Source organism: Lynx canadensis, chromosome B1 (genome assembly GCF_007474595.2).
Source record: "Lynx canadensis isolate LIC74 chromosome B1, mLynCan4.pri.v2, whole genome shotgun sequence".
NCBI lineage: Eukaryota > Metazoa > Chordata > Mammalia > Carnivora > Felidae > Lynx > Lynx canadensis.
This window is the reverse complement of record NC_044306.2, coordinates 9,887,246-9,900,574: the sequence shown is the minus strand read 5'-3', so window position 1 is coordinate 9,900,574 and position 13,329 is coordinate 9,887,246.

Sequence of the window (13,329 nt, the reverse complement as noted above, 5' to 3'; positions counted from 1 at the left end):
GATTTATATTTCCCTGATGATGAGTGCTGCTGAGCATCCTTTCATATTTTTGTTGGCCATCTGGATGTCTTCTTTTGAAGAAATGTCTGTTCATGTCTCCTGCCCATTGTTTAATTGGATGATTTGTTTTTGGGTGTTGAGTTTAATAAGTTCTTTATATATTTTAGGCGCTAATCCTTTATCAGATATGTCATTTGCAAGTATCTTCTCCCATTCCATAGGTTGCCTTTTAATTTTGTTGATTATTTCCTTTGCTGTGCAGAATCTTTTTATTTGGATGTAGTCTCAATAGTTTATTTTTTGTTTTTATTTGTCTTGCCTTAGGAGACATATCTAGAAAAATGTTGCTGCAGCCATTGTCAAAGATATTACTGCCTCTATTCTCTTTTAGGATTTTTATGGTTTCAGGGATCAGATTTAGGCCTTTAATCTGTTTTGAATTTATTTTTGTGTATGGTGTAATAAAATGGTCCAGTTTTATTCTTTTGCATATTGTGGTCCAGTTTTTCCAGCACCATTTGTTGGAGAATGTCTTTTTCCCATTGGATATTTTTCCAGCCTTGTCAAATTGTTGACCATATTATTTGGGTTCATTTCTGGATTTTTTTTTCTATCTGTTGATCTGTGTGCTATATTTGTGCCCATACCATACTGTTTTGATTACTACAGCTTTGTAGTATAACTTGAAGTATGGAATTGTGATGCCTCCAGCTTTGGTTTGTTTATTCAAGGTTGCTTTGGCTATTTGGATTCTTTTTGTGGTTCCTTACACATTTTAGGATTATTTTTTTCTAGTTCTGTGAAAAATGTTGTTGGTATTTTGATAAGGATCGCATTATATGTGTAGATTATTTCAGATGGTGTAGACACTGTAACAAAATTTGCTACTCCAATCTATGTGCGTGCCATGTCTTTCCATTTCTTTGTGTGGTCTTCAATTTCTTCCATTGGTGTTTTATAATGTTCAGAGAACAGATCTTTCACCCTTTGATTAGGTTTATTCCTAAGTATCTTGTTATCTTCAGTGCAATGAACTGTGTTTTTAAAATAAGGTTTCCCTACACTTTTTTTTTCCTGCTTACAAGTCTTACTTTTAAACTCCCAATTATCTACTGTGAAGAAATTTTAGCACTTTCTATCCGTTGACCTATCTGGAAATCAAATTCAGTGATAGCAAAGGCAGGGATGATATCAGAAATTCTACACAGGAAGGGTTAATTAAGAAATGGATAGTGAATTATATTTGGGACATTGTTTCAGATCAGCTTTTCTTTACAGATGTTCTTGTATTATTTTTTAACCAGAGGGTTGATAGGGGACATGCTTGTCTTGTTCTTTCCATATTTTGTCTTGTTGCTGACCTTGGTGAGAAAGTGTCAAGTTGTTACTTATAGGACTTTTGCAATCTTTATTAGATTGAGAAAGTTCTCTTTATTCCTCTGAGAGTTTTTATTATGAATGAGTGAGTCATGGATTTTTAAAAATGCTTTTTCTGCATCTGTCAATATGATCATGTGATTTTTTTTTTTTGGTCTGTTCAGGTGATAGATTGCATTGATTGCTTTTCAAATGTTGAACCAATTTTACATGTTTTAGATAAATCCTGCTTGGTTTCGGAGTATAATTCTTTTAAGACTTTTGTTTTGAAAAGGTTTGCTAATATTTTGTGGAGGATTTTTAAATCTAATCTATGGTCATGTGAGATACTGATCTGTTTTTTTTAATTTCTGTACATTGATCTTTTATACAGATTCCTTACTGAACTTATTATTTCTAGTAGCTTTTTAAAATAAATATATCATGTTTTTCTATATAGACAATATAAAATTTTGAATAAAGACAAATTTACTTCTCCTTTTCCAATCTGGATACCATTTTTGTTTCTTATATTATTTCACTGCCTAGGACCTCCGGTACAGTGCTGAACAGAAGTAGTGAGAGGGGACATCCTCAGTTTTTCCTAATAGTCACAAAAAGCGTTAAGTCTGTCACCATTATGTTTGTAAGTACTCTACTTAATGCCAAAATCTAAATTCTGTATCCATTGTCTTCTGGATTCAATTATTTTAAAGATATTGACTATTAGTCTATTTTTTATTTGATTTGGGGGTGATTTTAGTGTTTTCCTTTGTCTATGCTTTTAAGTGCTTTTATCATGTTACAATAGCATTATAATGTCATAGCTATTATTTCTATAGTACTTACTACCTTTGCATTCATAGAGTCTATGATTCCAGAACACAGTGTCTTCCATATGTTTTAGTAAATTATCAGATATTCTCTCTTCATATCTTGTGTTTTCCATTCTCTCTCTCTCCTAAACTTTATCTATCTTTTTTTTTTTTTACTCTTTGATACCTCTCTTTTATCTAACATATCTGTTGATCTTCCTTTGTTAAAATTCCTTATTCACTCATTTCTTTATTCCATTCTTTTGAAGTCTGGTGCTGATAACATTTCTCAACTTTAATATTCTCTTCAGTGTTGTGTTTTGAAGTGTAGAGAGTGAAAATTCCTTCCTTTTATACTGTCATCTTAAAATAGAATCAGATATTTAGTCTATGCAGATTTTAAGGGTTTGTGTTTCCTTTGACTCCATTGAGCTGGTGTAGACCATATAGTGCCATTTTATATGTAGTGTTATTTGGAAATAAAATAAAAGTTTCTGGTTTAATCTCATGTTGGTTAACTGAAGTTTAGAGAAAAAAAATTGTTTCCATGCTTAAATAATAAAAATGCTGCAATTTTCTCTTTTATCTAGTAAGCCATTTAATTCAATAATAAAAACAAAATATTTGTTTTGTTATTTGTAAAATAGCTTTCAAAATATTTATTCATTTAATCAATAAGCATTGATTTAACACTAAATGTGTATGCCATATATATACTCCTTTACTTCAAGAGTTCAAAGATTTTATGATGATAGAGGTTTGTTAACAGAGACTTACAGAAAATAGAACATCATAAATGCAGTCCAAAATATGGTTTATCTCAGTTAATATCTATAAAAGCTAATTCAAATAAAAGGATTATTTTTGTCAACTTTTTTTTTAATTTGGAAAAGCAGATATAGAATGTTAAATTATTTTCTAAAGGATATCCACTGAAATAATGTATCAACCCAGGATGTCTAAGAGTAGATCCAATTTTTATATTCCACTTGAAATATAATGGAAACATTTTATATTTATGGAATGTGACCTTCAAACATCACATAGTTTTAAGACATTTTTCTTACAAAATATGAAAAGTTACTATCAAGGATGAATTAACAAAGGCTAATTGTTTTACTTTAGTAATTTTTGGAAGGGCACTCAGTTATATAGATCCATTAAATCAACCTTACTACATGATGATTCTTGTAACTCAGCTCTCTAAAATGTGTGACAATTTTCATGTATGAAAGTATTAATTTTAAAATTAATATCAAACTTACGATGACTAAGTACATATATTTTAAGATACAATTTATTTGAAAATGATTATAATTGAGGCTTTTGGGGGGTATTGGTTGATATTCTAAGGACTTATGTTAAATTAAATGTGAAAGTCTTTAATGAAAATTGAACTGAGCTTGATTATCTAAGATAATACAACTGCTTAAATTAAAAAAACAGTGTGATAATATGTTCTATTTATTCTAAAGTAGGATGAGAATATAAATTTGATCAGTTTATCAATATTTTTCTTCATTTTTTATGTTCTCTCTGTAGTGTTAATTTTTAGCCTACTATATCTCATTTTCTGTGATGGGTATTCAGTTAATACTTCTTAAATGTGAAAAAGAGAGGAGCAACCCCTGAAATCCAAGCCTTTTCCTGGTATCATCCCAGACTAGGTTTTGCCATGAGCTGACATGGTACTCATAGCTAGGTCTTCCTGCTCTTTTATTCAATATCAAACATTTTGTAGAACATCAAGACAGACAAGGGTTCTCTGCAACTGTGAAGGAGAGGACATTCTGTAAATCATGTTTAATACCAGAAAAAACATGAAAACTATACAAATAACAAACTTGACCAAACCTAGATAATATGAATGATTGATGCTTCTTTACCAAGTATAATGTTATTTTCTAGGTCTGGTCTTTCTTTCTTCCAGACAAGAATTGTTAAGATATCAAATCATACATTATTCTCTGCTTCCTGACAAAGTACAGTTCCACTTTGTGAAATCATTTGTAAAATTATCTAATACAGGCTCAAATTCTACAACAAGTTATTCTAAACACACTTTTACTGAGACACCATATAGTTTGTATGGGGTGTAATTTCTCTTGCGACAAGAAATAGTAAACCCAACTTGTTCAGCTACAGGTGTGTTTCACATTGTTCTTTGGCTTCAATGGAGGGCACTGACAAACGTAAATGTGATTTTAGATACTAGACATTGGTACATATTTCTTAAAGGACTTTTTTTTTAATGTTTATTTATTTTTGAGAGAGAAAGAGACAGAGCATGAGTGGAGGAGGGGCAGAGAGAGAAAGGGAGAGAGAGAATTCGAAGCAGGCTCTAGGCTCCTAGCTGTAAGCACAGAGCCCGAATTCATGAACCATGAGATCATGACCGGAGCCGAAGTCAGATGCTTTAATGAGCCACCCAGGTGTCCCTGGCATGGTATTTCTTGGTGCTACCACCTTCTATTTTGGTCTCTTACTCTCTTTCTTTTTCTTCCTCACTCTCCCATTCCCTCTCACATTCCCTCCTTGTGTTTCTTCCTCTTTCTCTCCATCAGTCTCACTCATACATACTTGCATAAAGAAACAATATAACCAATGTAAAAATTTGCATAAAACAAGACTCCTGAAAATGTCTACAACTCCACCCACTATACCACAGAGCTACTATTTTTAAGTATAACTGTCTGCATTAAAAGAAAGTTAACTGTAGGTAACTTAAAAGCATTGATACGTATTATCCCCAAAAATGAATGTCTATAGTTTGATTGTTGCCAATGGTAACTCATTATGGATTATCTGGCTGCAAAGGTCAGTCACAGAAAGAATCATAAACAGGTACGTGAGGTCATTCAGGAAGTAGGCTCCTCAGTACATAATAAGGCTGACATTCTTGGTTTAACAACCATAACTAAAAAGATGAAAGAGAAACTATGCCACAATATATATGTCCTGGGGAAAAAATGACAACCACCAAGAAGAAGAGTTAATACTTTCTACCAAGATTTCTCTCTTCCACTTGTAGTATAAAATATTAGTGTTGACTGTGGTGATATCCTCAGGGATTGTTGCCATTTGTAAGACAATCTATAGAGCTGGCTCACACTAGTGCTTGTCCTCTCTCTCTCTCTCTCTCTCCATTTATCTCTTTGTCCCCCTCTCTTTCCTTTCTCCACTTCAATGTACTCCCTCATCCTACCTTTTACTTGTCTCTTGTGCAATATTTTGGGTGTCCATAGCAAAAGTTGAGATTAAAAGATGTTAAAATGTCTCTCCAAGGATTTTTGTACTTTTAAGAAAACAGGAGAAATAATTCTTAAAATCACTTCACAGTATAACACAAAATAAGTGATTAAATTTGTCACTCAAAATTGTTTCATAAAAAGAAAGTTTTTTTTTAATTGCTTCCCCCCCCATTGAAAAAGCTGTTAATTAGACAATAAGTAAATCTTACCACTTCAAACAAGAACACAATTTTTAAATGCTGATTTGAAAATTAAAAAAAACAGTATTTGGTGATAAATCACTTATTATGTATGAAGAAGGAGTCTTATGAGGAATCATACTTGTTTGTTTAAATAATAAACAATCATGTTAGTGTACATTTTTACCTAATGGCTTATTTGTAGTTTTTTTTTTTTTCAGTTGAGAAATTAACTTTGCATGAAGTCATAAGGGAAAGTATGCCATCATAGAAAATAATCACTTTTGTGTATGTATTTTCCTTAAAATCCCATGTCTGTCTGGAAGTTCTCTGTGGAACAATGCTATTTCTTCCAGTGATTTCTATTTATCATTGAGCTGTGGGACACCGTTGGCAATTTAGAGAAGATTAATGCCCTGCAGATTAGAGACCAGCAGCAGGAGTTTCTCCCGTAAAGACAAATGTTCTAAAGATTTATCTGTTTACCTACATAATTTTTTCTTCTCTTTAAGATCCCTAGGGAATTTGTGCCTCATTTGGCACTGCTTTGTAAGGTACTGTTGCCAAGAGAGAAAAAAAACGTTAATTTTCTCTCATTGAAAATACCTAATTTATAGCAGAATCTATTTTTTTTTAAGTTTGTGAATTCCAAAACAATACCACCAAAAGCTAATTACCTTTGAGAATGTAAGTGCAATGAATGACCATTCTGGATTTTCTGTATGATAAAACATCATGTTTGCTCTAATTTCAGTCTTCATTCAAAATTTAAAAAAAAAGGTTTTCTCTTTATAATTACAAAATCTAACCCAGTTTGTAAAACATTCTATATAAAATTAATACATTTTGAAAATTAATTTTATAAATTGACATGACATACAGTATACCTATTAAATAAAAACAGGTTATGAATAATTGGCAGTAAATCATAAATACTTCATACAATTGCTTCCAAAGGATTTACACAATTATCAGTAAGTTTAAATAGCTTCTGTAAAGTGCAAGCAGTAAGTTATACTGTAATGTCAATACTCACATTTTAATAATATTGCATAATTACATATATTAATACTGGAATTTATCTTAGTTGAATTTAAACTGAGATGTCAGTACATGACAGAAAGGGTGGTTAGTGGTTCATTCATTCCTCATAGAAGTGATGAGAAAGGCATCCGTCGTTACCCTCATTCCACAGATGATGAAATTAAGTATGGAAATATGTGTCAAGATAGATATACATATAGATATAGATATAGATATAGATATATGCAGTTGTTTGAAAATAATCTCATAAAAACCTTATAAAAATAGTCTTAAAACATTTACCACTCTGGAGCTTCCTTCTTCCAAAAAAAAAAAAAAAAAAAGTGGGAGAGAGAAAAACTTTCTGTGGATTTAAAGCAGAGTTTTCCCCCGTTTCATATGCATGTCTAATTTTGAGCTAATTAAGTATTCGCTCCATACTAAAAAGTGATCTCTTTGATCATTCTTAGATGGAAAAGTCCTCATACAGAAACTATTTTTCCCTCTCTACTCTCTTTAATCTCATCCTCTGAGGATTTTATTATGGAAGAGATGATCTCTCCACAGTAGAGTGGCATCCTCACCAAGTGGAAAGTTGTTTACACCTTCCTAGCTTTGATGGCATATGTGAGGCATTTTATGCTCCATGGAAGAGAGGCCTGCCGTGCACTGAGGTGACGTTATTGTTATTATACCCAGGGCACTTGTTTAAGGATCTGTCTTTAAACAACAACTACAAGGCCCATTTAAAACTCACTTTAGCTTCGAACATACTTGTAATTTAACTTGAGAATACCCAAATCACCAGTGTACTATTTGTGGGAAATAGTTCTGATTCAATCTACACAGATTATTATTGACACCTAAAAATAGTTCAAGGGGATGTAAAATTGGGTCTGTGGAAGGTTAACTGAATCAAAGAGACTGTCATCAAATCAAGAGTCAAACACTGTGATTCAGTAAAGTCTTTAAACATAAGGAAACGTATAGATCAATTGCTTTGCCTTGTATACTACAGTTACAATCATTTTAAACAGTATGAAAGTATTTTCTTTCAGTCTTAAATTAGAGCTTTAAGTTGGAACCCATCACTGAGTCAGTTCATGACCTATCCCAGATGGCGAAATATAATGGCTGTGCATCCGTGTTTTTTTGTATGTCTGTTTTTTCTTCTGCTGGAGGGGATCTAAAGCTTTGATCAGAATCTCAAAGGTAATCATGAACTCTGGAGTGTTTTCTATTCATGGATATAAATGGAAGATTTTCTCATGGCAATCATTACTGTTTACTAGAACAGCAGTTGAGATTTAGCGTCCTTAGAAATATCTAATTCAAAAATATTTTTTCACTTCTCTAGATTACTAAAATTTTAGCATGTGTTTCTTTAACGTCAATTTACATATGTTGAATCACAATTGGCAAGGGGAGAATATATGAATATTTAACTTTTTTTTTCATTGTGTTCTTTTACTGCTCGTCTTGTAACCTATTTGCCTATATGACTTTAAATTTTTTTGGCTACTTGTGATTCTATATATCTCTTTGCTTAGGATACTCAGTACAACAAATACGTATTATCTATTATGTGTCAAGTAACGGGGATACAGTTTACAAACTAGAAAACATGGTCCTTGTTCACAATAAGCATTATCCTAGCAGAGGAAATAAATATGAAACAATCTTGTACAATTATTATTAAATGCAGTTGTAACAGTGGCATGGGAGAGAAATACAAAATTTAAGTAAGAATATAATAGATCCTAGCCAGGGAAAAAGCAAATGATCTCAGAATACAGAGTAAGTATAGATGAGAAAGGGCTTGGTGCATTGCATGCTACATTTAAGCTACAGCAGGTTAAAACATCACTCAAGCTCTCACTTTCCAATGTGAAATATTTTTACATTCATACACAGTTTCAGATAATCATTCAATATCACCTTTTGTTCAGAGATTGTTTTCCATGATGTCTTCTTTAGACTATAGTATATATGTAGATATTCTTTAGACTATATATATATATATATATATGTATTTAACTATAATATATATGTATTTATACTATTATATATGTACATAGTCTATAGTCTTTAGACTATGTACATATATATATATATATATACACATAATAACACATACATATAACATTGAGCTTATGATGAGTGATGCTTTGATGAGTCTCTTTTTTTTAAGTTTAGTTATCTATTTTGAGAGACAGAGAGAGAAAGAAAAGGAGTTGGGGGAGGGGGAGAGCAGGAAAGGAAAGAGAGAGAGAATCCCAAGCAGGCTACACGCTGTCAACACAGAGCCTGACTCAGGGCTCTGTCCCATGACTGTGATCATGACTTGAGCAGAAATCAAGAGTCAGACACTGAACCTAGTAGCCACCCAGGTGCCCCATGATGACTTTCTACTTTTTTCTGCTATTAGTCTGAAAATATATCTTTCTACTTTTGATTTTTTAATATAATTTACATTGTTAACCATTCCTGACACACTAGTGAGAGCATGTCATCAATATTTTTTATATGTTGAAACCTCAATTGCTTTGACCTACTGCACCAGAATGCCTGCAATAAAAGTGCAAGCAATAAAAACTAAAGAAAAGAAAGTTAGTGGACATTGTACTGCCTTTATGAATGAACCCTGTTGCAACAAAAGGACACAAAATGTTATATTTATCAAAAAATGACCTCACACTGTTTGCATTTAAAAAGGAATGTGTTGGCAACAGTAACTTCTCTAAAAGCCTGTAGTATACTGTCCACTATACCTTGCTATTGCATATCTATTATGATTTGAAATTAATATATGATGCTGATACTAAGGCAGAGTTTGTTTTCAGTATATTGTTTACTTATTAAGTAATTTAGGTTGAGCATATAAAAGGAACTATGTGATGCAAAATGCCTCTAAATAGACCAAAACCATAATTATAAAAAGTATACTATTTCAAAAGAAACTTTGAAATTATTAGGAAGAAAATCCTCTTAAATAAGAAATATTATAAATGGTTTTTGGAAGTACAAATAGATATTGGAATTTGTAAGACTTATTACATCTTGTGATTAGATGCACACATTTTCCATTCAAATGTTGGACTCTATAGTCACCCTATTTTTTTTAAAAAACTAAGCTTGGTTTTAATTTTTAATCTAATGAGAGATATGAATTGAGGTGAAAAATGTCACCTTGTATCAATACTTCATAGAATATATATTACTTTTTTCACATTTTAAGTTTTTATATTAATTACAATTAATACAGTGTTATACTGTTGCAGGTGTACAATGTAGTGACTGAACACTTCCATACATACCCTGTGCTCATCACTACAAGTGCACTCCCTAATCCCCCATCACTGATTTAGCCAGTCTCTTCACCAACCTTCCCTCTGGTAGCCCACCAGTTTGTTCTCTATAACAAAGAGTCTGTTTCTTAGTGTCTCTCTCTCTCTTTCTCTCTCTCTCCCCCTCTCTCTCCCTCTCTCTCTCTCTCTCTTTTTACCCTTTTCTCCTTTGTTTTGTTTCTTCAATTCCACATTTGAGTGAAATCGTATGTTATTTGTCTTTCTCTGACAGACTCACTTCACTTAGCCTTATACTCAATAGTTCCATCCATGTCATTGCAAATGGCAATATTCCATTCTTTTTTATTGCTTAGTAATATCCCAGGGTGTGTGTGTGTGTGTGTGTGTGTGTGTGTGTGTGTGCACGCACGCACCACTTTTATCTATTCATCATTTGGTGGACACTTGGGCTGTTTCCATATTTTGGCTATTGTTGATAATGCTGCTATAAACATCAGGGTGCATGCTTCCCTTTGAATTAGGGTTTTTGCATTATTTGGGTAAATACCCAGTAGTCTGATACCTGGATTACAGAGTAGTTCCATGTTTCACTTTTTGAGGGAACTCCATATTGTTTGCCAGTGGCTGCACTGGTTTGCATTCCAACCAACAGTGCAAGAAGTTTCCTTTTCCTCCACATCTTAGTCAACAACTGAAGTTACTTGGGTTGTTGATTTTAGCCGTTATGACAAGTGTGAAGTAATATCTCATTGTATTTCTGATATGCATTTCCCTGACGGTGAGTGATGTTGAGCATCTTTACATGTGTCTGTTGGCCATCTGGTTATCTTTAAAGAAATGCCTGTTCATGTCTTCTGCCCATTTTTAATTGGATTATTCATTTTTTTTTTAATTTTTAAGTTCTTTCTATGTTTTTCATACTAATCCTTTATCAAATATGTCATTTTGCAGTATCTTCTCCCATTCTGTAGGTTGCCTTGTAGTTTTGTTGATTTTTTCCATCTCTGTACAGAAATATTACTTTGGTGTAGTACCAAGAGTATATTTTTGCTTTTCATTTTTTACCTTGCCTCTGGAAACATATCCAGAAAAGAGTTGCTATGGCCAATGTGAAAGAAGTTACTGCCTTTGTTATCTTCTAGTATTTTTATGGTTTCACGTCTCATATATAGATCTTTATCCATTTTGAACTTCTTTTTGTGTACCGCATAACAAAGTGGTCCAGTTTCATTCTTTTGCATGTTTGCTATCCAGTTTTCCGAACACCAGTGAAGACACTGTCCTTATTCCATTTGATATTCTTTCATGCTTTGTTGAAGATTAATTCACTGCATAGTTTTGGGTTCATTTCTGGGCTTTCTATTCTTTTATATGGTCTATGTGCCTACTTTTTGCCAGTATCATACTGTTTTGATTACTATAGTTTTGTAATGTAACCTGAAGTCTGAAATTTTGATGCCTCCAGATTTGCTTTTCTTTTGCTATTCAGGGTGTTTTGCAATTCCATATAAATTTAGGATGGTTTGTTTCAGCTCTGTGAAAATGCTTTTGGGATTTTCATAGGGATTGAATCAGATGTGTCGATTGCTTTGGGTAGTATAGATATTTTAACAGTATTTGTTCTTCCAATCCATGAGAATGGAATGTTATGCCATTTTGTTGCATCATCTTCAGATTTCTTTCATTGGTGTTTTCTAGTTTTCAGAGAACAGAACTTTCACCTCTTTGGTTAGGTTTATTCGTAGGTATCTTGGTTTGGTGCAACGGTAAATGAGATTTATTCCTTAATTTCTATTTCTGTTGCTAAATTATTGGTGTATAGAAATGCAACAGATTTCTGTTAATTGTATTGCGCGGCATTTACTGACTTTGTTTATCAGTTCTAGCAGGTTTTTGATGGAGTCTTTTGGATTTTCTACATATAGTATAATGTCATCTGCAGTTAGTGAAAGTTTTACTTTTCCCTTACTGATTTGGCTTACTTTTATTTCTTTTTGTTGTCTGAGTGTTATGGCTAGGACTTTTTTTTTTTAAAGTATATTGTGAAATAATTGAGTCCTTTCCAAGTTTTTTGAGGATTATATATATATGTGACCTTTACTCAGAGTGAATGAGGCAGCATCTGTGATCTACTTGTACTCTCCTCAGTCTTATTTAAAACTTATTGGGAGATTACAGTGCAGCTCTGAATGACAGGATCAAACCAATTCTTTGTTACTCTCTCTCTCTCTTTTTTTTTTTAGCTATAGTTTCTCATAGATACTCAGATTCCTAGGATCCTTTCCTGAAAAATGGGGTTAATAATTGTGCTTATTTTATAGAGTAGAAATCAGAGTTAATTGAAGAAGTATATGTAAAACGCATGATTGACATAGAGGAATAATAATAAACTAGCTATTATTTCATATATTTTTGGCCAAGCTTGTTTTATTTTGACATATGGCACCATTCCACAGAGATTCATTTAACTGAATTTATATAAAGTCAGCTAAATCTCGTTTTAGACTATTTTATGTAGTAAGGATGGATCATTTTATATGTGCTGTGTAGCTATCAAAAACTGTGCAAAATTGTAGAAAACTCATTGCAAGAAAATAGTGTTGATTTACCAAATGGAAAATGTATATTAAGCATCTGGCATGAAAACTCACTAAGATTAATGTTAAGAAAACTGTAGTGAAAATAAGATGTTTTTCTTGTCATGAGTCAGCGACCTTCACACAAGCCTTTGTGTTCTCTTCTCATCCAGGCTGTCAAAAAATGTCTGCTGATATTTTTAACTCTCCCTCTTCTATAAATGTCTAGATCCTTGTTTTTAAAGAGATTTTTAAAAACTTTTAAATGTTTATTTATTTTTGAGAGACAGAGACAGAGCGTGAGCAGGGGAGGGTCAGAGAGAGAGGGAGACACAGAATCGGAAGTAAGCTCCAGGCTCTGAGCTGTCAGCACAGACCCCAACGGTGGGCTCAAACCCACAAACTGTGAGAACATGGCCTGAGCCAAAGTCGGACACTCAGCCGACCGAGCCACCTAGGTGCCCCTAGATCCTTGTTTTTATTTCACATCTTTATTTAGATATATTTTAATGATTTGGAATACTTCGAATTCCTTCTTCATTTCTGTAATATGCTAATTATGAATGGAATTTTTACTGAAGTAGAGTTACATGTGCATATATATGAGTACGTATAAATTAACCTAACAAATTTTCACTTACCAGTTGTGTTGGTAAGACCCTAGATTGAAGAAAAACAAACATAATAATCATTTAAAATTCCAAGTAACTTTGTAAATTACTTAATTTTTTTAAAATTTTTTTAATGTTTATTTATTTTTGAGAGAGACAGAGACAGAATGCGAGTGGGTTGGGGCAGAGAGAGAGAGAGGCACAGAATCC